Source organism: Pleurodeles waltl, chromosome 10 (genome assembly GCF_031143425.1).
Source record: "Pleurodeles waltl isolate 20211129_DDA chromosome 10, aPleWal1.hap1.20221129, whole genome shotgun sequence".
Taxonomy (NCBI): Eukaryota; Metazoa; Chordata; class Amphibia; order Caudata; family Salamandridae; genus Pleurodeles; species Pleurodeles waltl.
The window spans coordinates 172,032,178-172,059,441 of NC_090449.1; positions in this window are offsets into that span (position 1 = coordinate 172,032,178).

The window sequence follows — 27,264 nt, forward strand, 5'->3', positions numbered from 1 at the left end:
TAAAGGCATTTCAGGCGTAAAGTGCTACCAGGATGATGTATTAATATGTGGGAGAAACATGAGAGAACATGATGAGAGGGTGCATGCTGTGCTTAAAAGGATGCTTGATGCTGGGTTATCTCTTAGGCGAAGCAAATGTAAATTTGGAGTCACTGAACTGGACTATTTGGGTCATCATATTTCACGGCAGGGGGTGAGTCCTAAAAAGGATTTGGTGGACACTATCGAAATGTTAAAAGAACCGTGTACAAAAGATGAGGTTTCTTCATTCTTAGGTATGGCAGAATTTTATAACAAATTTATACGAAATTTTGCAGATAAGACAGTAAATCTAAGGAAGTTGATGTGTAAGAATGCAGAGTTTGTTTGGATGGAAGAGTGTGGTACAGAATTTAAACAAGTAAAAAATGATCTCAGGTAAGCACCAAACTTACAAGCTTTTGTACCTGGGAATCCCACTTTCATTGTTACTGATGCGAGTATAAAGGGGCTGGGTGCGCTTCTTTTTCAGATCAGGAAGGGCCAAGAGGTGCTAATAGCTTGTGCTTCAAGATGCTTGAAAGGGGCAGAGATATGTTATTCTGTTATAGAGAAGGAAGCGTTGGCAATATTCTGGGCCATAAACAAGTTCAGAAAATTTGTGTGGGGATCTTCTTTCGTAGTCAGGTCTGATCATAAACCCCTGAAAGAAATTTTTGAGAAGAAGGGTTTGGACTCGATTTCCTCGAGGATCAGGAGATGGGTCATTTCCTTACAGGAGTATAACTTCATGTTTGAATACATTCCGGGAAAGACAAATGTAACGGCAGACTGTCTGTCGAGATTGGTGGAGGTGGTAGAGAATGATAAATCTCAGGATGAAAATGATCAATGTGATGCTGAGTGTGGCATAAGAGTTTGTGATGTTACGCTGGGGGCTGTAAAGGAAGATGAATGGAGGGATGAGTTGCAAAAGGATAGTGAATTGTGTTCTGTGATGTCTCTTTTGGATCAGCATAAGTCTCGAAGTCTGGTTAAACCTTGGTCGTTAGTTGCGAATGAGTTAGCCGTTGTTGATGGTGTTCTAATGAGGGGCACAAGAATGATTCCCCCATTGAGTTTGAGAGAAGTCATCGTGAACATGGCTCATGAAGGGCATATGGGCATTTCTAAAACCAAAGAGCGCATCCGTCAGGATTTCTGGTGGCCTGGATTAGATTTGATGGTGGAACGTACTGTTAGGGAGTGTACACCTTGTCAAGCTAGTGATAAGGTACTCAAACCAAGATGTTCACCTATGGTTTGTAGAAGTTTACCAAAAAGTCCATGGGATGAATTAGCTATCGATATTGTGGGGCCATTGCATGGAGAACATCAGACTCCTTACCTGTTGGTGTTGCTGGATTTGTATTCACGATGGGTGGAGGTGAGTTTGGTGAGAGAGATCACTTCTCAATCTGTGATCAGTTTTTTAGAATCTGTGTTCAAACGCGAGAGTTTTCCTAACTCTATTCTTTCTGACAATGGTCCGCAGTTCTGTTCTGCTCAGATGGAGGAGTATTTTGTAAAATGTGGAATTGTACATAAAAAAATTGCGTTATATCATCCAGAGGCGAATGGTGCGTTGGAGAGATTTAACAGGACTTTAAAGGAGAGTATACAATTAGCAAAGGTAAACTGTTTAGATTGGAGAAAAGAACTGCAGGGTCGTATAACAGCTTACAGGTACACTCCTCATGCATCAACGGGGAAGACTCCTTTTGAACTGCTCAGGGGAAGGTCTCCAAATACTTGTTTGTGTCCTGGCTGGATGGTTGCTGGGAAGGGTTTGAAAAACAATGGTATTGGGGAATGGAGAGACAAAGAATTGTCTCTGCAAAGCAAAAGGAAGATTTATGTTGATAAAAGGAATAATGCGAAAGTTACAAATTTTGAGGTTGGAGATAAAGTAAAGGTCAAAGCTCCTGTTGGGTGTCAAAATTGGTCAAAATATACCTCTCCAAAAACTATCATTAAGCTGTTTAAAAATGCTGTCAAGACGGATGATGGTCGCATCTGGAATCATAGTCGTGTAGCACATTTTGGGGGGTGTGGTGTGGCCGACAGGAGAGATGATACTTCTTATCGTTTTCCCTCTGACATTGATTTAAGGTCTGATAATACTCGTAGGAGTGTCAGAACACGCAGGTTTCCTTTACATTTGCGTGATTTTGTGTAGTTCTTTCTACCCTCTTTTTCTTTCTGTTCAAATGTGTTTTTTGTTCCCATGTTATTTCTGTTCTAATGTAAAGAGGAAGAAGTGTAATGATGTAACATGGCTCCATGCCAGAACACTGGGCATGGAACCAGCTTGTTCTGAGGTTCTGTCATGCAGGGTTCTCTGCATGACAGTTGATATGCTGGCTGTTGGTTGAGGCTGTAATAAATACCTCCTACCATATATCTTCATCTGGTGTGGATTCACCTTATTACACCCATTGTACTTTCATACAGCATCATATAACCACAAATGTCACATCTCTGAAATGTCCAAATGATGATGTCATGGTAAAGGTACCTCAAACACACAAAACCAGGAAAATTAGCTATCAAACCATACAGACAAGACGGTTCACATAGTCAACTCCTAGAGAACACTGCCCATGACAAATATCTGAGCAAAACAAAGCAACGCAAACAAAATGACCATGTGTTATACCCTTGTTTAACAACACCCTTCACCTGGATTACCCTGAGCTTTCCCTCCCTGATATTTTCCCCTAACATACTCTTCTCTTCATCACAACAAGAGTTGTTGTTTAACAGTCAAAGTTAGGACATGTGACAAAAATACTTACACTCATGAGAAGAAGTTGTTGATGAGATCTTTCCGCATGTCAGCTCCTTTCTCTTCACTGTTATCATCTTTGTTTGGATTTCCAGTATCCTCACCCAGTGGCACTTCATGATCTCCATCTTCAATGAGATACGGGATGTTCCGTGCAGGGCTAGATTGTGGAGCATGCAGAAAGTCACACTGATCTGACACACCTTCTTTGGTGAGTAGAGGAAGGCTCCCTCATTTTTGTTCAGAGATCTAAATCTGGCCTTCAGGAGCCCAAAAGCCTGCTCCTCTGGCCGCTTTATCCTTCTATGGGCCTCATTGAAGTGGACTTCTGTTGCTGGATTTCTCAGCGGGCCAACAATCATGGCCGGTTGGAATAGGCTGAGTCTCCTAGATGGAAGACAGACATAAGTGCAACAATAAGTTGCACACTTCCTGTTTATACTACCTGACATTACTCACACAAAGCTAGGACAGATCATACTTACCAACAAGCCAGGCCCTCTCATGTAGTAGTTCTGACATCAGGTGGGGTACGGTGCTGTTCCGCATGACAAAGGAATCATGGGCTGATCCAAGAACTGGGCACAGACTTTTGAAATATGCAAATCAGGCAAGCAGACAACTTGGACGTTGATAGAATGAAAGTTCTTCCTGTTACAGTACACGTGTTCTCTGGCTTGTGGTTGTACTAAGGCAATATGGGTGCCATCAATGGCTCTAACTACATGTGGAAGAAAGCTAATCCATGTAATCCAACCTTATCATTCGCTAAATCCTCATGCCTGGGGAACTGGATGTAGCTGTCCAGGTGTCTCATCATTGCTGTTAGCAAATCTTTTAGAACACAACAGAATATTGGTTGTTACATACCACCACATATTGTCACACTGTATTGAAAGGAACCTGTTACCAGAAAAATAAATACTGCCATAGCTTTTCACAATTGGTGTGATACATGTGGGAATGGTGTTTTGAGGCAGGAGATCACGCTCCAATTCATGACATAAATCCAGAATGGTTTGCATATTCAAAACTTCTGGATGATATGCCTTTCTTCCATTGTCTGAATGACTGGAAAAGAGGGACACGCTGGAGGCTGTTGCCTCCTCTCTCTCCCAGGGTACCTATGTGTGAAGTGAAAACAGTATATGAAAGTTGTTCACAATGTCCACATTAAGAAATGTGAAGAGTATGCCAAAATCCATGTGACAGTACATAACATATTCATAAAGCAATATACAGATATTACTTCAAAATACATTTTTGTGCAACCCCACATTTGCAGTGGTGGTGATGCAGTTAATAGTCACAAATACAGTACTTTCACCCACTTAAATGGCAGCTGCCTCACCTCGCATATTGGCCATTGTGCATCTGATGACACAGGCAGAAGTTGACCTCGCAGTGGGCAGTTAAGCCCACAACGGACACAGCCATAGGCTAACACTGGTGATTGTGATGGTAGGGGGCCAATGGCTGAGTTTGTTTACACTGATGACTGCGTACATCGCATACATGTACACTGTGGTTTGAAAAATACCACACATGCCTTCTGACACTGCTATCAACACCTCTTCCATTTTTAGCTGCTGTTTGCCACCTGTGGGACTAATTGTGGAAGGCCAAGCTGGTGAGAGGGCATGTGCCTTCTCTGCAGAGGAGCTGGAGCTGCTGGCTGATGAGGTCCATTCCATGTATGGTCTTTATGACTCACCAGAGGAACAGGTAATTATCTTACATACATATGTTACAATGTTTTATTCCACCATTTCCATTCCCACAGGGTACAAGGTGCCTCTGAGTTAAAGTGTTACGTTTGATTACTGGTGTAATGTTTTGTTGTACCTACACAGGACAATAATGTAAGGGAAATTCCAGTACCATACATTGTGTACTTATTATCCCATTGGGATGTGATAGGTATGGAAAACAATAGATTCCATTTGTGGTGCATGTAGAAATATATGCATGTATACATTGCACAGTACCTATGTTATATTTAGTATTCTGATCATGCTAACTGTGCAAACACATGTATGGCCTTTACCACATGAGCTGTGAATGTATTCTGGACAAAGCAGTTGAGGATGAACTTGCTTTGGAGGTTTGTGCAGCAATGCCAGTCTACAATCTTGAGAACTAATTTCGCTGTATCGTTGAAGATGTCACATATGGCAATGGATTTGTACAGCTTCTTTGTGATGCAGTATTTGATTAGATGAACAAGAGTTCGGGCCCTTCATGTGTTATCAGTATCGGTTGATGAGTTTTGTTGCAGATTGGGAAGCAATCACTTTATGAGTTAAGGTGGGTATGTTGGTCTGGTTTTGAATGGATTTTGCCCTGAAGAAGCGGATATTCCGCAAAACACTTGTTGGGAACTGCAATGGATGGCAACTTTAGCTACTTCTTGTGGATAGATACACTTTGCCAACTATAATCAATATATGATGTGCATGCTATGAACATTATAGGTGCAGTTATGATGTACATGTAATGAACATTATTGGTGCATTTCACTGCTGAAAATCTTATGTGGGAAAACATTCTCATGATCAGATAGATGATAGACATAGGGATTTGTCTTCTCTTTTTGATAGAATGACTTTGCATTGATTGAATAATATAATAATTATTTTTCAATGATTTAATATTTGTGATGTCTGCATTTTGTTTCTGTGTAAATGTTTCTAGTACTGAGTTTTTTCTCCCCACAATCCTCTGGTATAGTGGAATATTTAGTCAGGGGGATAAACTGACTACTGGGTGTGAGAGCACAGGGCCACTTCTCAGTTATCCCATACTTACTTTAAACAGTTGAGGGTGATGTTAGGTAGGTGTATATTCCCACATATCACTCAGCCTAGATCAGGATTCACCAAACTGGTGTCTGTGAGCTACCAAAAGCTCACAGAATGTCTGTGAGCTATCAAAAGCTCACAGACCCATTCAGAGTGCCACACAGCCTTGAGCACACATACTGGATGACCACAAGCTGCAATTTAATATGTGGAACTGTTGGAAATGTAATGTTCAGGTGGGATTGGTATACTGTGCCTGCAGGGAGCAAGGTCTGACAATGAGCTGTGCCAAGTCATAACCATGGGTCAGGCTGGGGCAGAGGTTGTGTAGCAATACAACTGATGCACAGAGTTAAACCCCTGTAGATCTGTGAATCCTTGGACGATCACTAAAAGAGTTGGAACAGAAAATAGTGCCACTGATTGGTCTTACATGGAATACATTTACAATGGTGACTGATGCTTCATTCCATTGACTCACGTCAATCTGTCTCATTTCGCTATGATAGGCCCCTTACACCTACAGGTCTGGTTTAAATGTCCTTTAAGTAATGCTTTCACTGTACAGGCCTATTTCACCTGTGATCCATTAACAGTGCAGATAGTTGTTTTCTTCAGAAAAGGTTTTGATATATGAACCACCAGTTTTTTTTACTTTCTATCAAGCAAGAAATACAATGGTATGTTGATGTCATCCCTGTAACAGTGCCACATATGGCAAAAGATTTGTCATGTGATGCCAGTAGACACCACATAAACTTTATCAGAGGTAGTATGATAGTACCTTAAGTTGTCCACACATCAACAGAGAGGAAGCTAATACTTACACACATGGCAGCTCTCCCATTATTACCTAAGTCTTAGGATGTAGTATGCACTATTGTTCCAGGCTCTATGGACTGTATGTATCAAGTCAATGGGCCTGGCTTTAAAGGTCTTGCTACAATAATGCACGAATAGTGAACTGTTCTAAAGCTCACATTGATGTGTTGTGTTCCATAGTGGCCCATGACAGTACATGTATGATGGGCCAAGGCTACATGATGTTAGTGGGCTGGTTTAGTCAGTGTAGGACATGACCAGAAATAAGGATGATCAGCAGATGACTACCTAAGTGTATATTATTCATGTCTTTGTAGTGCTCAACATGTGAAAACTACACATGTTATGTGTTAACTTTTAATTTATGCTTGTGCTAGTTGTAGACAAATTGTGTGACAACAAAACAGATATTCAATAAATTGCAGTGCTATACTGTTTTTACCTCTCTTGTATCCATACAGGTCAATGCCCATCAGAAGCGGACCATCTGAAAGGCTATCACCCGGAAAGTGTAGCATCCATTTCAGGAATAGGTTGGAGGACCTAAGGTGCTAGACCAGGAAGATCGCAGAGGTCTAGCTGGGGAAGTCCTCCCAATGTGGACAAGGTGCATACCCTGACTGACCACCCTAATGGCCTGCATACTGGCAGAGGCATATCCAAAGCTTGATGGGCAGTTGAGGGCCCAACAGCAGTTACAAGGGGATGAGTCCTGACCAGAGATGTCCATGTTACATTGCTGACCTTTTTTGTTGAAGGCAGCCATTTGCCCATCAACACTGGCGGTGTGCCATGTCCAATGCACAAGAAGAGTTCTGGGTTGTGTAGGTCTGGTAGTTGGTGCATAATGATGTGCTTTGCCTAATGTATTTATGACCAAGAAGCTAGAAGAATCCAGTCCACTACCAATTTGCTGTTTTGAGCAGACACATGGCTGATTAAAGTCATAATCACCTTATGTTGTTTGATGCTCTGAGTGAAGGTTGTACCAAACTGTTCACTTGTCTTCACTGTGTCAGGAGTAATGCTTCCTCAGTAATGTGTATCAAGAGATGGCAGCCGTATTACATGTGCCATAGCATACAGTATTCTTTTGCTGCAGTGACTGGACAACACTCTGCATTGGTAAGTTGGGATTCAACAGTAGCAAGAGTGTGCAGTCATCACTGGTGGCATCAGCATTAGTGCGCACATGTTGCCCAGTATACCTTTCCCTGTTGTAGTTGCATCGGCAATACTGTTTCAAGATTCATTCACTGATTGGTGACATGCATCAGGGAGTGAGATTTAGAAATGTAGGGACTGTATGTGAGTGTTTACATTCTGTTTTACAAGGTCATTGGAGTTTTCAATACTCAATGGTGATGTTATGTGCCACCCCCTTAGGACTGAGGTGTGTCCACCTCTTCCTTTCACAGATAGTCACTGACACACAACAAACTTCAAAGGTGTATTGGCTTTTAAGACTGCAATTTAAGAATGGTGTTGTCATAAGTACAAAGCAGAACTGGGGATGTTCATAGCGCCCAATGGACTATTATGATTTGTGCATTTGTATTATATATCTCCTAAAGCTTTGGCTATGATTCTCTCCTGCCTACTTTTCTATGCTACATGCGATATGTAGCAGAGTTACCTCAGTACAGCTTTCATTTTATTATCTTGACAATGGACATATGTGGAAGTATGAAGGAAAAAATAACATCAGTGTGAACTGAGCCTTTGCATGTGACATGAATTCTGCTATAGCACTTATTGCAGCTACATTGCTGAATGACTTGCCCATCATCACATTATGATGTTGTTTCAGGGAAATGAGGATTAGCTGAATTAAGGGGCTTGTGTGGACACTGTGGAAATGTTTTTGGTAGCTATCATATCTTGTGAGATCAGTTCAGTATGGTATGCTACAAGGGCCAAGTTATCCAAGGTGATCAACTGTCCTACTGTGTACATGGGTATGGAGTGTAGACAAGTTAATTGATGGTATAGGAACTCTTGGGGTTTATGACATCACTGTGACAGACTGTTTTCAGCTAATGTAGCTTGCATGCACATGCTAATGTTGAAACCCATGTAGTGAACCATTCAGATAGAGTAATCTGTGCCCTTCTGTAATGTTTTGTGTTTGAATATGATGATCAGGTGTGTTCATGCAGATGCAATCAATCATTTTTTTATGTGTGATTTCAGAATCACCCTGGGCAAGCGAAGGAGACACAGAGGGACTCGGAGGACGCAAGCTCAATGTCATCATCTTCTGAGTCATCCTCCAGTGGACACTCCCAAGTGGTGGTGAACCTCACTGAATCTGTTCCTACTTCATCCATGTCTGCTGAGTTCCATCTCTACCTCCTTGTTGGCTGGGACTGCTCACCTAAGAGTGGAGCTGTCTTCTTTCCTCCAGGCACCTCAGCCGTGCCCCTGCCCCCCCAACTGTGCAGAGGGAGGAGGCTATTGACCTCCTTAGAAACATCTCTGCGGGTCAGACTGCTATTCTGAATGCCATCCAAGGGCAAGGCAGCCATCTGCAGCAGATGGGAGCCTACATGAAAGGCATTCACAGTGCAATGTCTGGCCTACAGAGATCTTTTCAGGGTCTGCCCTCCTCCCGCATCACAGCCTCCCATCATCCCCAATCTTGTGTCCCTCCCCCGTCCCTTCCCTATATAAGTAGTACCCTATTCCAACACCTTTCCAAGTCAGACACATACATTTACATACACCCACTCATACAGACCCAAGCAGCACATCTGCAGATAAGCACACACAAAAACAGGCACACGTCCAAACAGACAACATACCCACCCCACCCACAGACACCCCCACCACAATCACATCCACAACCACCACTGAGAACACCACATCCACATACTCATACCACGCCCGATCACATCCCCACAGAGCACAAATAACAGTACACACACTTGTACACACCACACCCCCACCACCACATCCACAGCTAGCACAGACAACACCTCACCCACATGCACCCTCCACCCGCCATCACATTCATTAACACACAACCAGACCTACTCTCACCACCACATGAACATTCACAACACCCACACCCAGCATTTTTACTGCAGCAACATCTACAGATCTACCATTCCCTTTGTAGACCCCTAAAAAACACAGACTTTCACAATCAAACACCCAACAGACACTACGAATACAAGACACACCCATACTTGCAGCACATACACCTGACACACATGTACCTGCACCCACAATAGACCCATACACATCAGACACAGTCACTCCCTCTCCTTCCAAGGCCCCACACCTTCCCATTCCCTCTCCTAAGTACCCTACTGAAGATCCTTCCTTTTTCTGAGCCATTCACCCTTCCAAACCTCAAACAACCACTTCCAAGACACTTCCTTCCTCTCCCACACCCAAGACCACCTCTCACACCTCAAAATCCACTCCTATTATCCACCCACTCACCCCTTCAGGTCCAAAGGCACCCATGCTAAACGTTTTTCCCTTCTACTTCCCAGACCTTCCCTCCTAAATGTAGGTCCACCCCTTCCTCTTCCAAACCCACCACTTCCCATACCAAAGACAACCCTCCCAAACCTGAATGTCCCCCCTCCCAAATGAGAGTTATGAGGTGCCTGCCCTTCCCAATGGATGCCTCTTTGTGAGGCAGAGGTTTTTGAGGAAAGTTTGGTGGCACAACAGTGTGCTCACACCATTTATAGTTGGACCGGCCATTGGCCATTGTAGTCTTTCCTGAGTTTTTTATGAAGGAGGAATACAGATACATTTGTTTTGGAACAAATTAGTCCTTGGATTATTTTTCACTAGCTAGTTTTGGGAACCTACATCAGCTAGATTGTGACACAATGTCATTGTGTATACATATTATAACAGGTTTTACTACACATGTTCATAGTGAACTTTGTTATGTATATGCACTATTTGAAATGGTATGTGTTGGTGATAGACTTTTCTGGGCAAGCATTCATCATGGCGCTAATCACTTGCACCACCTTATTACTGTGCTTCGATTTAGGGGTGTGTGAGGCTGCAGGTGTGTTATTTTCCCTCTAATTGGTAATCAATATGACTAGGTTTGCATTTTTAAAGTTTGGAACCAGTGTAGGACTTACAGAGGCAAGGAGAACTGTTCTATAGATGGATATATGAGATGTATCCAGATTTGACCAGACATTGATTTGAGTAGTATTTCAAATGGCAAATATTTCAGTTTGTCTTGTGCAATGTCAAACTCATTTTGCTTGCACTTCACCCTGTTATATATGTTGGACAGGTGTTGACTGTGTGCAAATCAGGTATTTGTTTATCCATACCTAGAGCGTGGTTGCTGTCAAGGCTTTTTATCTTTTAGTGACATGTGTCCAGTGTTTTGTGTGTACCTTACACCTACTTTGGTTGTATGTGAAGAATGCTGTTACTGATATGTTGTTTTAATAAATTGCACTTACACATTGCTCACATATGCATGGCACTTGGTAATGCTATTTTGTGTCCCTGATGTACTTAAAGCCAGGGAGCTCCTGACGTTTTGGAGCATAGGCAAAGTGGACTGTCGCCGAGGGACCCAGACTTTCAGGGGGGTCCCAGATTGAGCCAACCCTGTTCTACAGACAGTGTTTCCATGATGACCTTCCAATATTACTTAGGTAGATTGTTTTGAATTCCATTTTACAAAAAATATTTTTTATGTCCCTGATGTGTGAGAGTATATTGCAGTAATTTTGCAGAGAAGGTGTGTTTCTGTTTCATGCAACATCCCTACTTAAGTTCATTTTCTATCAATACTGCACCGAGCATGTGAGAAGTTGGAGGTTGTCTCAGTGATTTTTTGCTGTGATGTTAGTGAGGTCCTGCTGTTGTGTTACAGTATTGTGGACACATATCACTATCCCTGAATATTGGTTGTACACACATTTAAAATTTAGAAAAGTGCGCCTTTGCAGTGTCAGTGACCTAGCCAAACAGGGCAACAATAAGCTGAATTTGGATCATACATTGGGAGGTGTTCCGAACATGGACACACAAAATCGATTTAGCTAAGGACCTCCATGCACCTTAAGTTGTACCTGCCTGTGCATCTGTTAACTGAGGACTCAATGGAAATGGGTACAAATGTGGCTTACCATTGGTTGCATCCATGACAGTGTGGGTTTTGGACGTCATCAAGCAGCAGAAGCAGCGACAGGACATGTACTATTGGCTCTTTGGCAGCAGAGGACGTGTGCAGGTAAGTAAAGGTGAGTTTCTGCCTTATATCCACCCCTTTCTGCCAACTCAGGTGTGGAGGTTTTCCCTCCACTGTCACATTGGTGGAAAAGGGCATTATGATTGAACTGGCGGTGAAACTGGTGACCCGCCCTCCGACATACACATAGCGATACCTATATTGCTGCTGTCGCCATGGCAGTCTTTCGTCTATGCATCTGCTTGCTTTGTAATTGGGCTGGTTCCACCGAGTTGTTGGAAAGGAAACCAATGCCATTTCAATGGTGGAACCCTTTCTGCCAAACTTGTAATCAAGCCATATATCATAATCATTAACCTTAGGTTCTGGAACTTGGGGCATGTAAATTTCTTCACAAAGGGAAACGGGTGAAACAAAAAGACAGCATAAGATAACCCCAGCTGTGCTTTCAGATAAACACTCTCATGGATTGATGGCATAATTTTGAGTTTGGCGAATGGGTTACTCCATCGCAAAAGTGAGGGATATCAGGTCCAACTTAGATGGCTGTGAATATATATTACTAAGATCACACCCTGTATCCTCACCTGTGTTCACTTACTTTAAAACCTCATTTTCCTTCATGCAGGTTTAGTCATATGACACCTTTCTTAACTTTCTTTAGTCACTGTGTTCCCTTGCACCACACTGAGATCTCTACTCCATCATAGCAGATTCCTTCATACACCAATACAGTGCACTTTTAATTTATTGCATTCCATGTGTTGCTCTGCATTTTTGCCCTAGGATGCTACTGAGAGCTTATGAATTTGCAATTTGCGGATTCCTATTTATAATGGTACTTACATAATAATACTAAGTGATCACTAGAGTTGTTGTGTCTTTCTCTGTGGTGTGTTGTTGTTAGAATGTGGGTCTCTAGTTGGCAGAGCTATGCACCCTGTTCAAGTAGGGACCACATTTCTAGTCTGGGTATGTCACAAAACAACCTAAATTATCCTATGCTCACCCTCTGGTAGCTTGGCACAGAGCAGGCAGGCTTACCTTAGAAGGCAGTATGTAAAGTATTTGTGCAACAACCCATACAATAACACAATGAAAACACCACAAAAAGTACTCAATAATAGATATTTATCTGAGTAAAACAAGATTAATACAACAAATATTCAATATACACACATCAAGAAATCACTTTTTAGTGGTATGATTAAGTCTTAATCCATAGGAATCAATGGATGTATCTATTTAGCACAAAGTACCTAGGATGCATCAAAAATAAAGATGCTGTGGGCCACAAAGGAAGTGAGGTGCCGGAAAGTAAAGTGATGTATCAATTTTTCCGGTGCAGCAGAGTAGATGCATCCAGTTTTTCCTCGCAGGCAAGGTGATGTGTCTATTTCCGGGCATGTAGCCTGGGCTCCTTGCTGTTGTGCGGGATTTGATGACAAATTGATCCCCAGGGATGATGCGTGGAAAATCCAAACTCGCAGTGATGATGAAACAGGTTTTTTGCCGATTCTGCAGGTGCTGGATCGGTTTTTGAGCCGTGAGACAGGTGCTGCACCGATTCTGCAAGAATTGCATTGATTTTTCCAGTGCCATGGATTTTCTCTCTTAGGTGAAGTCTTTGATACAACTGAGACTTCTTAACAGGAGGCAAGCTGAAAAGCCCTTGGAGATCACTTGTGAAGGGAAGACAAAGGCCCTCATCACAACATTGGCAGTATTGACTGCCTACCGCCATGGCGACCCCCCCCAACATACCGCCGCCGTGGCTACCAGCTGGCAATGCGTATTATTATGACCATCAATGGTATTCCGCCAGAAATCTGCCAGAACACCTCCGACGGTCATGGTGGCGGACGGCGCTAAGGCGTTGCTGCTGACAGTCGCACCGACACGCCAGCAAAACAATGCCGACCGTATCATGAGCAATGATACGGCCTGGCGGTGTTTTGCTGGCAGGCGCTGCTGTTGCCAGCAGCGCCACGTAACGTCTCTAGCTGGAGGACCACCTTCAAGCAGGTAAGTTGGGTTCTCCGACTGGAGAGGGTGGTGGGGGGTGTTGTGTGTTTGTGAGGGGTGTGTAGGTTTTGGTATGCGTGCATGAAGGTGTGAGTCACATTGGATGCATGAGTGAATGAGTGATTGTGGGTGATGTGTGTTGTAAATGCATGTGTGTGACAAGGTATGTTGGTGTGTGTTGCAGTGTGTGGGTATATATGTGTGCATGTGTGGGTGGTGGTCGGTATGCGTGTGTGCATGTGTGTATATGGGTGCGCGTGTGGGTGTGTATATGTGTGGGGGCAGGAGAGGGAGGGGGAGGGTGGGGGAGGACTCTGGGGAGGGGGTGGGGGCGTGGAAGACCCCTATCAGTGCCAGGGAAGACATTCCCTGTCACTGATAGTGCCTACCACCATGGTTTTCATGGCAGTAAGTTTGGCACGAAAACCATGGCAGTAGGCCGGGACATAATCCCGAGGGTGGGATTGTGATGGCAGCCGGGCTGGAGACCGAAGTCTCTAGCCCAGCGGCTATTACCACCCTGGCGGTCGGTGTGTTAAAGTGGCGGTTTTGTATGGCGGTAACGACCATGGTCCAAATCCAATTTGTTTTACCGCCGGCCTGTTGGCAGTATTTACTGCCGCTTTAACACCGACGCCAAAGTCCTTTCAGCAGAGTCAGGGAGCAGCAGACAGCAGCACAACAAGCAGAAGAGCAGTCCTTACAGAAAAGCAGTCCAGTTGAGTCCTTTGGGCAGCACTGCAGTCCTTCTCACAGAGTTCAGTTGTAGGTCCAGTAGTGCCTGGTTTTATAGGGTCACAGACACCGTATATATACCTAAATGTTCCTATGAAGTGGAGAAGACTTCATAGAGTGGTTTTGAAGTGCACCAGCTCCACTTTCAACCCAGCCCTGTCTGCCAGGAGATCTGTGGGGGATTATCAGTCCCTTGTATGGGGTCAAGCCCTTTCAAGTGTGAGGGCCACTCTACCCTTCCTGCCCAGGAAAACCCATCAGTATGCAGATGAATGCAGATGCAGCCGAGTGTCCTGTGTTTATGGCTTTCTGGGTGGAATGCACAAGGGGACCTGTCAACCAGCACAGACCAGACATGGATTGGAGACAGGCTGTGAGGCACAGAGAGCAGTAAGTGCAGAGAAATGCCTACATTCTAAAAGTGGCATTTCTAGAATAGTAATGTTAAATCCAACTTCACCAGTACGCAGGATTTCTCACTACCATTCTGACCATAACAAACAGGACAATGTCACTCTTTTCAGATAAGAAATTATCACTTAAAAGTATATAAGGGAATTTCCTATAATGGCCTATGAGAGGAGCACACCTCACAATAGTGAAAAACGACTATGGGAGTTTTTCACTATCAGGACATGTAAAACTTACAAGTACATGTCCTGCCTTTTACTTACATAGCTCCTTACCTTGGGCCTACGTTACGGGTGACTTACATGTAATAAAAGGAGAATTTAAGGCTTGGCAAGTAGTTTTAAATACCAAGTCAAAGTGGCAGTGAAACTGCACACAGGCCTTGCAATGGCAGGCCTGAGACATGGTTAACGGGTTACTTATGTGGGTGGCACAATCAGTGCTGCAGGCCCACGAGTAGCATTTAATTAACATGCTCTGTGGACATATTATGAACTTTACTAGGGGCTTACAGGTAAATGAAATGTGCCAATCGGGTATGAGCCAATGCTATCTTGTTTTAGGGTGAGATCACATGCACTTTAACACTGGTTGATAGTGGTAAAGTGCACAAATTCCCAAAGCTAACAAAAACAAGGCCGGAAAAAGAGGAGGTGGAAGGCACAAAGTTTGGGGTGACCCTTCAGAGAGAGACATTTTCCAACAGTTGTTTTTTGCATAATTCATTCTAAAACATTTATCCCAATATCACAGAGGCTTCAAGGTCACAATGATAATTTCTCTAGCCATATCTTTTGTTTTCATTTCTAGTTTTATTAAAAAAACAAACTTGGGTTAATTGTCTCTGAATTGCTGCACTGGATCCCTGAGCCGAGGTCAGGAATTCAAATGGGAACTGGAGCTGCTCCTGATTTTAAAGTTGTTCTCTGTTCTCTGTAAGGGTTCTTTCAACCCTTATTTTAAAAACCAAAGCCACCACACTTCCATTTTGTCCATTCTTTCTCTAAGCATGTTGGAACCCTTAATCAAATGACTAACAATTATACTTTGAGAGGAAATGGAAGGTCAGTGATGCCTTCAATTATGAGCAGGCGACAATGCTGCAGCCACTTTCCTGCTGGGCTGACGGGTGAAAACCTTAGTTTCCACCCGTCAGCTCAACAGGAAAGTTGTAATGGGCCTGACGGGGAGGTAGCCAGTATGGCGGCAATCTCTCCTTCGGAAGTTTGGCAGACGTGTCATTCGCTGAACTCATAATGAGGCCCTTATTCTTTTAATTGGGAGATTGGAGACTAGATTTCTTTCTCTGATTTAAACTTTATAGGATTTTGTAAAGTGAACTATTTGATAATCTTGGTGGGCTACAGGAATCGAGAAAGGAAGGGTTGTAGGATGTCAGTTCTTTAACACACAACAACATTTAAATACCTGTAAATCAACTGCACGGATATTTCAAATCACAGCAGCAGCTAGAAATGCACAAATTAAGCATATTTTTCTAAACAATTCTGAAGTATGATGGAAACAAAGATTTTATTATGTATAAAGCAAAGCAAGCACTTTAGTGGGTGATGTGCAAATGATAAATGTTTGCTGAAACACGATTTCCACACTTTATCATTTGTCCTCTGTATGGATTAATCAGTAAAACTGCATGTCAGTGCGATCAGTGCTGATTTTTTGTTATCATTTCAGTAGAAAATCTGCTATCTGTAAAGGACAGTGTGCTACCACACCGTGCTTTAGTAACATATTTGCGACAGTGTGATCCAAAATGCACAACCAGCTACTTATCACACCCGTATCCCTCCTGCTGAATTAGCATAGCTGATTTGCTGTACTTGTACTTTAAGTGAGGCTTGGATTTTAGCAATCTCTATGTCTTCAGTGGTATAACACTGATGGTACCATCACCCACTCAGACAATTGTTCCAGCACCACTGAAAGTATCAATTTCTGTGATTTCACTATGATGATTTGAGGCTGGCACTTTGACTAGTACAGCCAAGCCAGCCCCCTGGTTTGACTCTTCCCATAATATTTTTGGCTTCCCTCCTACTAATTATTCATACTCAATTTAATGGGTACATCACAAAGGGCTGATTTAAGGGGCACATGGCACTGACCTTTTGGATAAACACATAGGTAATAAAAAAAACAATAGCCCGAGAAATAAAAAATTCAAGACACATTTTTGGAGAACTGATAGAGAGGCAGTAGTATCCCACATGATTTCTCGAAAAAGATAATAAGAAAGAAATTAAGCACCGTTAAAAATGGAGAATGGGGAAACCACGTGTAGTGTGTTAGAATTCATTCCTTTGTAGCATTATGTGTACAGCATCCATTTAAGGACATCCTCATTCCTCACTCCCCATTCATACTTTTCATCCCTGCTTCTCATTCATCATCCCTACTTCTCATCCATCATACATCATCCCTACTTCTCATCCATCATCCCTACTTCTCATTCATCATACATCACCCCCACCTCTCATCCGTTATCCCTCCTTCTCATCCATCATCCATCATCCATCATCCCTGCTTCTCTTCTATTATCCCTACTTTCCATCCATCATACATCATCCCTACTTCTCATCCATCATTCCTACTTCTCACCCATCATACATCATTCCTACTTCTCATCCATCATCCCTACTTCTCATCATCACACATCATCCCTACTTCTCATCCATCATCCCTAATTCCTCGAATATAAGGAAATGCCAGGCCACCTCTGCGCTGCTGTAATTTCATCTATTCAGGAAAGCATTTCCCCTGCAACGCATTTCTGTCAACAAGGCTATGGCCGAAACGCATTGGAGGGAAAATCCTTTCCTGAATAAATGGAATTACAGCATCACAAAGGTGTCCTGGCATTTCCACATATATATATATATATATATATATATATATATATATATATATATATATATATATATATATATATACATATATATTTATTATATATATGTATATATATATATATATATATATATATATATATATATATATATATATATGTAGAGAGAGAGAGAGATAGAGATAGAGCAAGAGAGAGCTACACACACACACACACACACACACACATATATATATATATGTCATTTTAGGGTGTAGGGTTTTGATAAGTGTTTTTTAGGGTTTAGGGTAGGTAGGGGTGGATGGGTGGTAAGAGGTTTTTAGGGTATAGAATTAGTATGGTTTTTGGGTGGTAAGTGTTTATTTAGGGTTTAGGGTGGGTATGAGTTTTTGGGTGGTAAGGTGTTCTTAGCTTTTAGGGTGGGTATGGGTTTTTGTGTAGTGCTTATGTAGGGTTTACGGTGGGTATGGGTTTTTAGGAGATAAAGGTTTACTTAGGGATTAGGGTGGGTATGGGTTGTTTGGGTGGTATGGTGTTTTTAGTGTTTTGGGAGGGTATGGGTTTTTGGGTGGTAAGTGTTTTTCTAGGGATTAGGGCAGGTGTGGGCTTTGGGTGGTAATGGGTTTTAGAGTTTAGGGTGTGTTAGAAATGGGGTTTCTGGGTGGCTAGGGTATGCACCTAAGTCAGGCAGAACCCACCACTCTAGTCAGAGCTTTGGAGTTACACGTCCAAGATAACCCCTGCTCACCCCCTTGGTAGCTTGGCACGAGCAGCCAGGCCTAACCCAGAGGCATTGTGTAAAGTGTTTGCACAACACACATGACGCAAAATGTACACCACAAAGTAAACACAACACTGAGCTATGTAAAAATGAACTGTATTGCGCAAAACATAATTAGACCAACATTACACGTTGGTAATACCCTGCTACCTTAGCAGTTGTCGGAACGTTACACAAGTTACCAATACTCTGCAAGAATACGCAGTTGTCACATCAGAACACGTAAGTACTCAGGATTCTGCAACATAAGAAGTAGTCAGGATTTACGGTAAGAATTCTATGCACTTGCCATGAATACCTCATAAATACCCATAAAAGGAACATTAGAGAACAAGCCATAAAAAATACGTATCAGCATGTCATGCCCATAAAAGGAACATCAGCACATATATGTAATGTCATGAAAGCAGGTAGGAACATATAAACCCGCCCAAGGTTCATACAAGGCTCACTGAGCCAATATCCCCTAAAAAGTACCTGATTTTCTGAAGAAGAGGCACTCCTCGTGCCTAGAAGAGGAGCATGGAGGCCCCCAGCACTCCTATGTGCACAATGGGGGCCATGCAGTGCTCCTAAGTAAGAGGGGCAGTCGGCACCCTCTCCAATGTGATAAATGGGCCCCTCCTGGGGCCCGCAATTTTAGTGGGGGCCTCCCTCGGCCTCCACACATCCTGCACACGGGGTGGGGGACAGGCAAGGCTCAACCGGCAGCTATGGGGGCAAGAGGAAGGGGCCTCTCTCCCTGTGTTCAATAAAGGTGGCCCGGTTAAAAAGAAAGGAGCATCCTGCACCTACGGCAGAGACCGGGGGAAGGTGGCAATCCCCTCGCCTTCCCCCGTGTCCTGCCGGTCAGTGGCAGAGATCGGACCCCTCCTGGGGCCCGAGAAGACACTCGCCCGCACCTGATGCGGTGCAGAGTGTGTGAACTGGTTCCCCGGCTGCCCCGGTGATCCAGTGAGATAGAAGGCGGCTGGTGCCCAGGGGATGCTCCAATGAGTGGACCGTGCCCTGGGGGCACCAATAGGAGCACGCTCGCTCAGCTTTCCTTTTTCTCATGCCCTGGGGGCACTAGGAGATGCATGATCCTTGGAGGACGACCAGGCTGCGGTGGCGATTTGGGGGCCTCAAAGAGCGCTTTTCCAAGCGCGGAGACCAGATCTGCAGCCCGGGTGGCGGCGGTGCTTTATCCAGCAGGCAAGACGCGCTTTGAAAAGTGCATTAAGGTCACGCAGGAGCTCTCCCAAAGCGCTAGGCAATAAAAGCAGCACTCCTCGTGCTGGAGGGAGTTACTGTGGTCAGGAGCCACAGCACCCTGCCTTTGGAGATAAAAGAATAGAGAAAGGACACAGGGCTTGCGAACCCAGCAGCAGGCTAGCACAAAAAGGGGGTGCAACCAGTGGCAGTTCCTCCTTGTGACCAGGCAGGTCAGCACAGCAGCAGCAGTCCAAGGTGGTCCTGGTGAATCCTCTCTACAGTGTCCTGCCTCCAGCTCCAGGTAAGATTCCTGGAGTACCAAGAATGTCCAAAATGATGTCTAAATTGTGGGGAAAATTCCCCTGTACTTATACTAAGTTTACAGTGTGTTTTTCAATGGGGAGGAGAGGGGGTTCCAACCAGTTCCAACTGGTTCTGGGAGTGCCCTTTCTCTCCTCCAGCACAGGCTCCAAACATCAGTGGGGGCTAAACGACCCTATTGGGCGAGGCCAGGACACAGCCTTCACAAATGCAGATGTGCCCCGCCTCTCCCTCTTCTCAGCCCAGGAAGGCTATACAATATGTAGATGCACCTCTGTGACACCTCCACCCTCCCTGTGTACAGGCTGTCTGAAAAGTATGCACAAAGCCCCAACTGTCAGTCTGCCCAGACATGGATTGGAGGCAAGCTGCAAAACACCGGAGTCATAAAGGAGAGTTCCGGGCCTGGCAAGTAAATTTAGATGCCAGGTCCCTGTGGCAGAAAACTGCGCACACAAGCCCTGTGCTAGCAGGCCTGAGATAGGTTTGACAGGCTACTTAAGTGGATGCCGCAAGCAGCGCTGCAGGCCCACTAGCAGCATTTAATTTACAGGTCCTGGGTATAGGGATACCACTTTCTAAGGGACTTATAGGTAGATTAAATATGCCAATTAGGGATAAGCCAATCATACCAATTTTACAAGGGAGAGCACATGCACTTTAGCACTTGTTAGCAGTGAAAAAGTGCTCAGAGTCAAAAATGTCAGCCAGCAAAGTTCAGAAAAATAAGTAGGCAAAAAGCAAAAAGTCTGGGGAATTACCCTGCAATAGGGCCAGGTCCAACATGGTGGGTATGGGTTTTTGGATTGTAGGTTTTTTTTTAGGGTTTAGGGGAGGTATGGGATTTTGTATGGTAGGGATTTTGTAGGGTTTAGGGTGGGTCCTTCTCTGTGAGAACAATTGTTTCCTTACATCTCTGTGAGCAGGGAGACAGAGGAAGCCTCTGCTTGTAGCGAGGGAGAGCTGCTTGACTGCTCTCCCTTGCTGTGAGCAGAGTGTTTGCTGTGGCTCGGCGGCATCTGTAAATCTGCAGCCAAGTCACAGCAAACATCTATGTCCTGGGGATGGGCTCCCTGTGACATAACAGGAGCCGTCCCTGGGGGTGGCGGTCCCCAGGGCCATCAGTGGCTCCTTGAGGGAGGCCGACGGTCTGCCTCCTACTAAAATAGCACTGGGAAGGTGGTGGTCCAAGGGGTGCGGGATACGAAAATAACCCCCTTTTCTTTTTTTAATGATTGCCCCAGGGAGGTGGCCATCCCCGGGGCTGCGGGGGGCCACGCGACCTGTGCACACATTTACATGAATGCCTCAGGGAGGTGGTGGTCCCCAAGGCTACGGTTGGACATGCCACCCTCCTCCTTTAAATATTTTTTTAGCCCCAAGGAGGTGGTGGTCTCCGGGGAGCAGGGGGACCGAGAGGCCCTCTCTGTCCTTGGGACTTGGCCTACCCGAGGTCTTATTAAAAAGCAAGCGCAGACACCCTTGCTTGATTTTTTTATTTCCCATTTTCCCCGGATTCACAGATCAGCTGTGAAGTGCGGTGATATTTCAAAAAGGAAATGCTTTAAAGCTCCCTGGCCCCCTGTATTTTTTTTAACTATTTTTTTTAGGAAGCTGAGTCCCAAGATGGCTTTTGCTATGGAAACATAGCCCTATCTATAACTACCTAGTGGAGACTGCCACTAGGTAATTTATAAATGTATATGACTATATGAAGGGTGACTACCCTTCATGAACTTACCTTTGAGCTGCGATATATAATGCCAAAATTGCACCATTATTATGAGTTGGGGCATCTCATTCTGAGCGATAACCCCTGGTGAAATTCCACAGCTAGGAATTATGACTCTCTACGGTCCTGAAATTATTGAGCCAGAAAACTCAGAAGCCAATAATTCCATACCCAGAGACATTGGACCTGACTTTACTGCTGAAGGGACATGTCTTGCAGGCAGAACTGTCTGTCCCCCACCTGACCAATACAGCAGCAAAAGGGGAGCAGAGCATGCTCTCCCAAAGTAGAAAGAAGCCTGTCCTCATTCTACTTTCCTCCACTTAACCCATTCTAGGGCCTCCAACTGACACTTAGGGCCTCATTTATTAAAAAGTGGCGCTGCGCCAAAACTTCCAGCGCTGCGTCACTTCTATAACACATGGATGCACTGTAGTTAAAACATATGGCGTAACCCTGTGTTTGTCCTAGCTCTGGCACTAAAATTAGCTGCCTAGGGCCAATACAGGCACCCTTGCACTAAAGGTGGCCCTACCTGCACATAAACAATAATTAATCTATGTGTGCTGCAGAATGCATTATTTAATTGTTGTTTATGTATAGGAAGGGACACCTTCCTGCACATAAGCAATCATTATTGGCATTTTGCTCTTCCTATGTGTGTGGCAGAATGTAGCACACATAAGAAAAGCAAAAACAAGGAGAAATAAAAGTATTTCTCCTCATAGCGCCATGCTAACGCCACCCTTGGGGTGTGTTAACACTAAATTTATTAATGAATATTCATGCATTTTGAGTGTTGAATTTGCGTAGAAAATGTATTAACTTAAAGAAAATTAATGCACGCATTTGAAGGTGCAGCCACCAGAGTGGCCGCCAATGTTCATGAAGTGTACTTATTAATGACATATTAATGTAAAATGTCGAGCTTATGTTTCATTAATATAGTAATATGTCATATTAAAGGTTATGTATTATGTATTAGCTTTATTAATCATAGGCCCTAACTTAGCGAGGTCCTGGCCTTGTTGCACAGCCTCATGTCAAGCTGCATTTTCTTAGGCGTTTTACAAAATTGGCTGCTTAGAGAATTAAATTGTGATTTTCCACTGCACTGACCATGAGCCCGTGGCTGAAGTTAGTTCTCATGAGAAACTGTTTGCTAGAAGATGCTGTACTAGCCAGAGATACATTGTATATCGTAGTATGTGTAAGACTGACCTTCCCAGGAGAAGACAATCGATGCACTGACTGGAGTATAAGCTGCAACAATATTGATACCTGACGAGCGCAATGATGAGAGAGGGAGAAAAGGAGCCAATCATCGACATGTGAACCATGTAGTAGTAAAATTGTAGATTTGGGATTTTATTTTCATTGGACTAAGTGTAAACATGTGATTCTTTGACCAATAAGGACATGGGAAGTAGTTTTAGGAAATCTAACTTAGACAGACTGCACTGGGAGGAGAGTGATCATTCCATCGCTATTATTTTCCTTGACCTTCCCGAGAAGAGATGTGTTTAAATTTATTGCTTAAAGAGACTTTCCTTTTCTGAACTTTAATGCTGAATCCTGATGTCTTGCTGACCGAACTGATGTCCTATTGAAGAAGACTGTCACAGCTTGCTGAAACATACTGAGGCAAGGTATAAGAAGATGTTACTGATTATTATGTCTATTTGTTTTTGTTTTTATGTATCAACCGCTATTTTGACATAGCCATAGTTAGATGTTTTTCCAAATTTGTATGACTAAATTGTTTTGCATGAAGTCCAAACATGCTATTCTAATCTGATGATAGAGTTCCCACTGATGAAGTTTCTCTACATTCAATAACAGTTGATGTATTTTCTTTGCTGAATCTAACTGTATGTTATTTAGTTTGTGCAGTTATTCTTGCTATTACTTTGTACTGCAACTTTAGAATGTGTAGTGGCTCAAGCTTTGATTAGATTCCGATTCTTTCGCCGCTTTGGTCAGCCAGTGTTGTTTCTGTATGTTTATCATTTGATATTGAGACTAAGTTACGTGTCCTTAGCATTGTTAATATAGGGAAATAAACATTTTAACTTTTACATAAAGGTGTTATTCATGGCAAGAAGTCATGGTGTGTGGAAATTACTGACTTCTATTGATTTTTTATGTCATTGATTGCTGTTGTTATTGATGTGTTTAGTTGCAGGATATATGGTGGGAACTACTCGAAGCGCAGTCAAAAGGTCCATCAGCCTATACGTGTCTCCCTTGTAAGTTTACTTAAGGTCTGACGCGCTCACAGGTGGCATTAAGTTTTTGGCGCTGCCTCGGGTTTATGACTCCTTGTAAATCTGAGGCAGCATCAGAACACAATGTGTGCTGCAGTAGAACCCCCACAGCAACACCCATTGCTCGCCCCTCTGCAACAGAAAACTGCATCGGGCCATATTTACAAGGCGGTGTTAAGCCATGCAAAGTGGCTTAACGCCACCTTGTAAATATGGAAAATTGCACAGCGCCATTGGAGCGTCACTAAAAGTGACGTTCCGCTGGCGCTAAGGGCTTGAAAATAAGCCCCTTAATCTGGACTAACTGACTGGTAAAGGAAATAATATCTCTGTGTCCGACCAGTGATGCCCATTCATATGTTTTTATTGTTTATGAAGGCTTTCATTAAAATAAACACAACCGAAATAAATCTGCACTCATATATGCGTACAAAAAGGAACCTTTAAAATTGTTCGTGCAATTTGACTATAGAAACATCTACTTGGACTGAAAGCTATTACATCAGTTCTTTAAAATGGCTTCATCTTTACTTAACATCCCTGTGAGTCAATTCTGACACATAGCGTTAAAAATACAGATCTGTCACTTTCCGCATTTCTTTTTTCACACTGTAATACAAACGCTAGCAGCAGGAGAGTTCTGCACAGCTTGAGATGCTGTTTCTCATGCGCCACTGTAAATAACTTAGCCACCTTTAGGATTCTCTGAAGTTGGTAAATCAAAACACCAGCCTCATCTTGTGTCTCAAAACAAGTCACGTTTGTTTTTGCTTAAAAAGGCGCCCATTTTTAACAGTGCTGATTAGAAGGTACCTAAAACTATAAGGTTCTAGGTGTAGCAGCAATATGGCTTGAACCAGCAAACCGATTATTTGTCATCAGTTAGAATGTGTATATCTCTGAGCACTGATTTTTCTCCTAAAGTTAATCAGACACAGAAAGATTGACAGATATAAGTCGTTTTTGTGTCAAACGTTGCTCGCATTCTTAGTGCGCAGATAAACAGCATACGTAGCCGAGGAAATTCATCTGCTTAATGCAGGTGGTTTCTTCAGGTGTAATATTTGAGAAAATTAGGAATTTGAGACTGGATATCAAAATTCTCCCAATAATACTTCACATCCAACGGGTCCCTCAGCATCACAATTTCGAACAATTCAGAGTCTGAGTTCCCAGAGGAGATAACAAGGACCTGGTAATGAATTACTCCACTTATGATTTTCAGAAATATGCCAAAATCAATTCTTTAAAGTGTAATCCTTCTTATAGACAGTAACTCCTAGTCAAATTGGGCTAACAAAGAATAGTTTGCAATAGACGCGTATATCGTTTTACGATAGCTGTTATGGGAGCCTGGGAAAAGCACTCATCCTCAAAGTAGGCATTCTGTTAACTTGCACTGCTATGGTCTCTCAACTGAAAAATGAAACAAGGCCTTCCTCTTACGAACTTAGGGCCAGATGTAACAAAAAAGGCATTTGCGATTCGGAAATAGCAAATTTTAAGAAATCCCTATTTCTGATTCGCAAAATGCAATGTATCATATTTGCGATTCGGTAATAGCGATTTCTTAAAAATCGCAAATGCTATTACCGAATCGCAAATTACGATACAGACCCCGTAGGCCCATATTTGCAAATTTGTGCATTTCCCAAATTGCAAATTCCTAACTGAAATTAGCAATTTAAGAAATGCAAAACCTCAGGGTGCTGGGGGCTTAAGGCCCCCTCTGCTGCATCCCAAAAATATATTTCAGGACATGTAAGGCGCACACATGCCAAAGGGGCATGTGTGCGTTTCATGTCAATTTTAAAAATGCATTTTTAATGCATTTTTAAAATGTGCACATGGTTACAACCAAGTTCAACTTGGTGGTAATTGCGATTCCTTAATGCCCAATTCGCATTAAGGAATTGCTTGTTACATGTGGTTTAGAAATCGCAAATAAGGATTCCTTATTTGCGATTTCCTATTTAGAGAATCGCAATTTGCGATTCTCTAAACAGGCTTTCAAATTTAAGGAATCCCTATTGTAGTGATTCCTTAAATTTGCGTTACGAATGCCTTTCTTAAATACTGAAAGGCATTTTTGCATTCGCAAACGGGCATTCGCACAGTTTGCGAATGCAAAAAGGCTTGATACATCTGGCCCCTAGAGATCATCCTCAAAGGACTTTTTGACTAAGATTCATATGGTCAGAATTCGACATAGCACATCATTGCAAGCTATCTCAGGTATGTTATGCAAAACTTTGTGAATTGCAAAGATAATGTCAAGCGTGCACAAGGGAGAAGCAAGCCATGAACCTAAACCGCAGACCGATTTAATGTTTCATTGCACCATGAAAGGTTTGCGAAACAACAAATGTAAATAGCACATAAACATTTAGGGCCTGATTTATATGTTTTTAGTGCCGCTTTTGCGTCATTTTTTGATGCAAAAGCGGCACAAATGTACAAAATATAATTGAATTTTGTAAAGTTTGCACCGCTTTTGCATCAAAAAATGACGCAGATGCGGTGCTAAAAAAGTATAAATCAGGCCCTTAATTTGCAATGCCAAATTGCAAATGTAAATTAGTGAATCACAATTTGTAGTTCTGAAAATGCAAAATTTGCAAACTGCCATGAAAGCACAACAAAATCAGAACGGTAAAATTGATGGAACCAAGGTTTAAAGTATGCAAATCAGGATCTCACTTTGAAACTTATAATGAAACGGAGAACTAAAACTTGGTGTGACTGTGTCAATACTTTGAAACCAGGAATGAGATAGATTTGCATGGAAAAATGCACAGTGCTGGCACATGCTATGACCTCAATGGCGGCAGTGTGCTAGAGGTGTGTCTTTTTATACAAGAGTGACCATCTAAATGGTGGATCAAGTCTCTGATCGATGGTGGCAGAGTTAAGGTGGAACGATCCCATGAACTGTTGTACAAATCTGAAATAACCCCATAAGGACAGTCTCAGCAGGGCAATTGACATGCAGGTTGGTTAATGCATGTCATAAACAGCAGAGTAATCATAAGAAAGACAAAACATACTTTGGGTTGAGTACACTGAGGTGGAAATGTTCAAAAGTAAAGATGAAGAAAAACAACAGGTGGATAGGTCCCTCCAGAAAGGTGACATCAGAAGGAAAGGCTGAAACAAATAGAGATAAACAATGGCAACAAACATTAAAACACCTTTGAGGCTAAGGCGGTCTGCAATTATTTCAACAAGAGTTCCCCCTAACCAAACAAAAGAGATGTCCATTGTCAAATGATGTCCCTCCAGTGAGCTAAGGAAATGCAGAGACAAATACTAGAT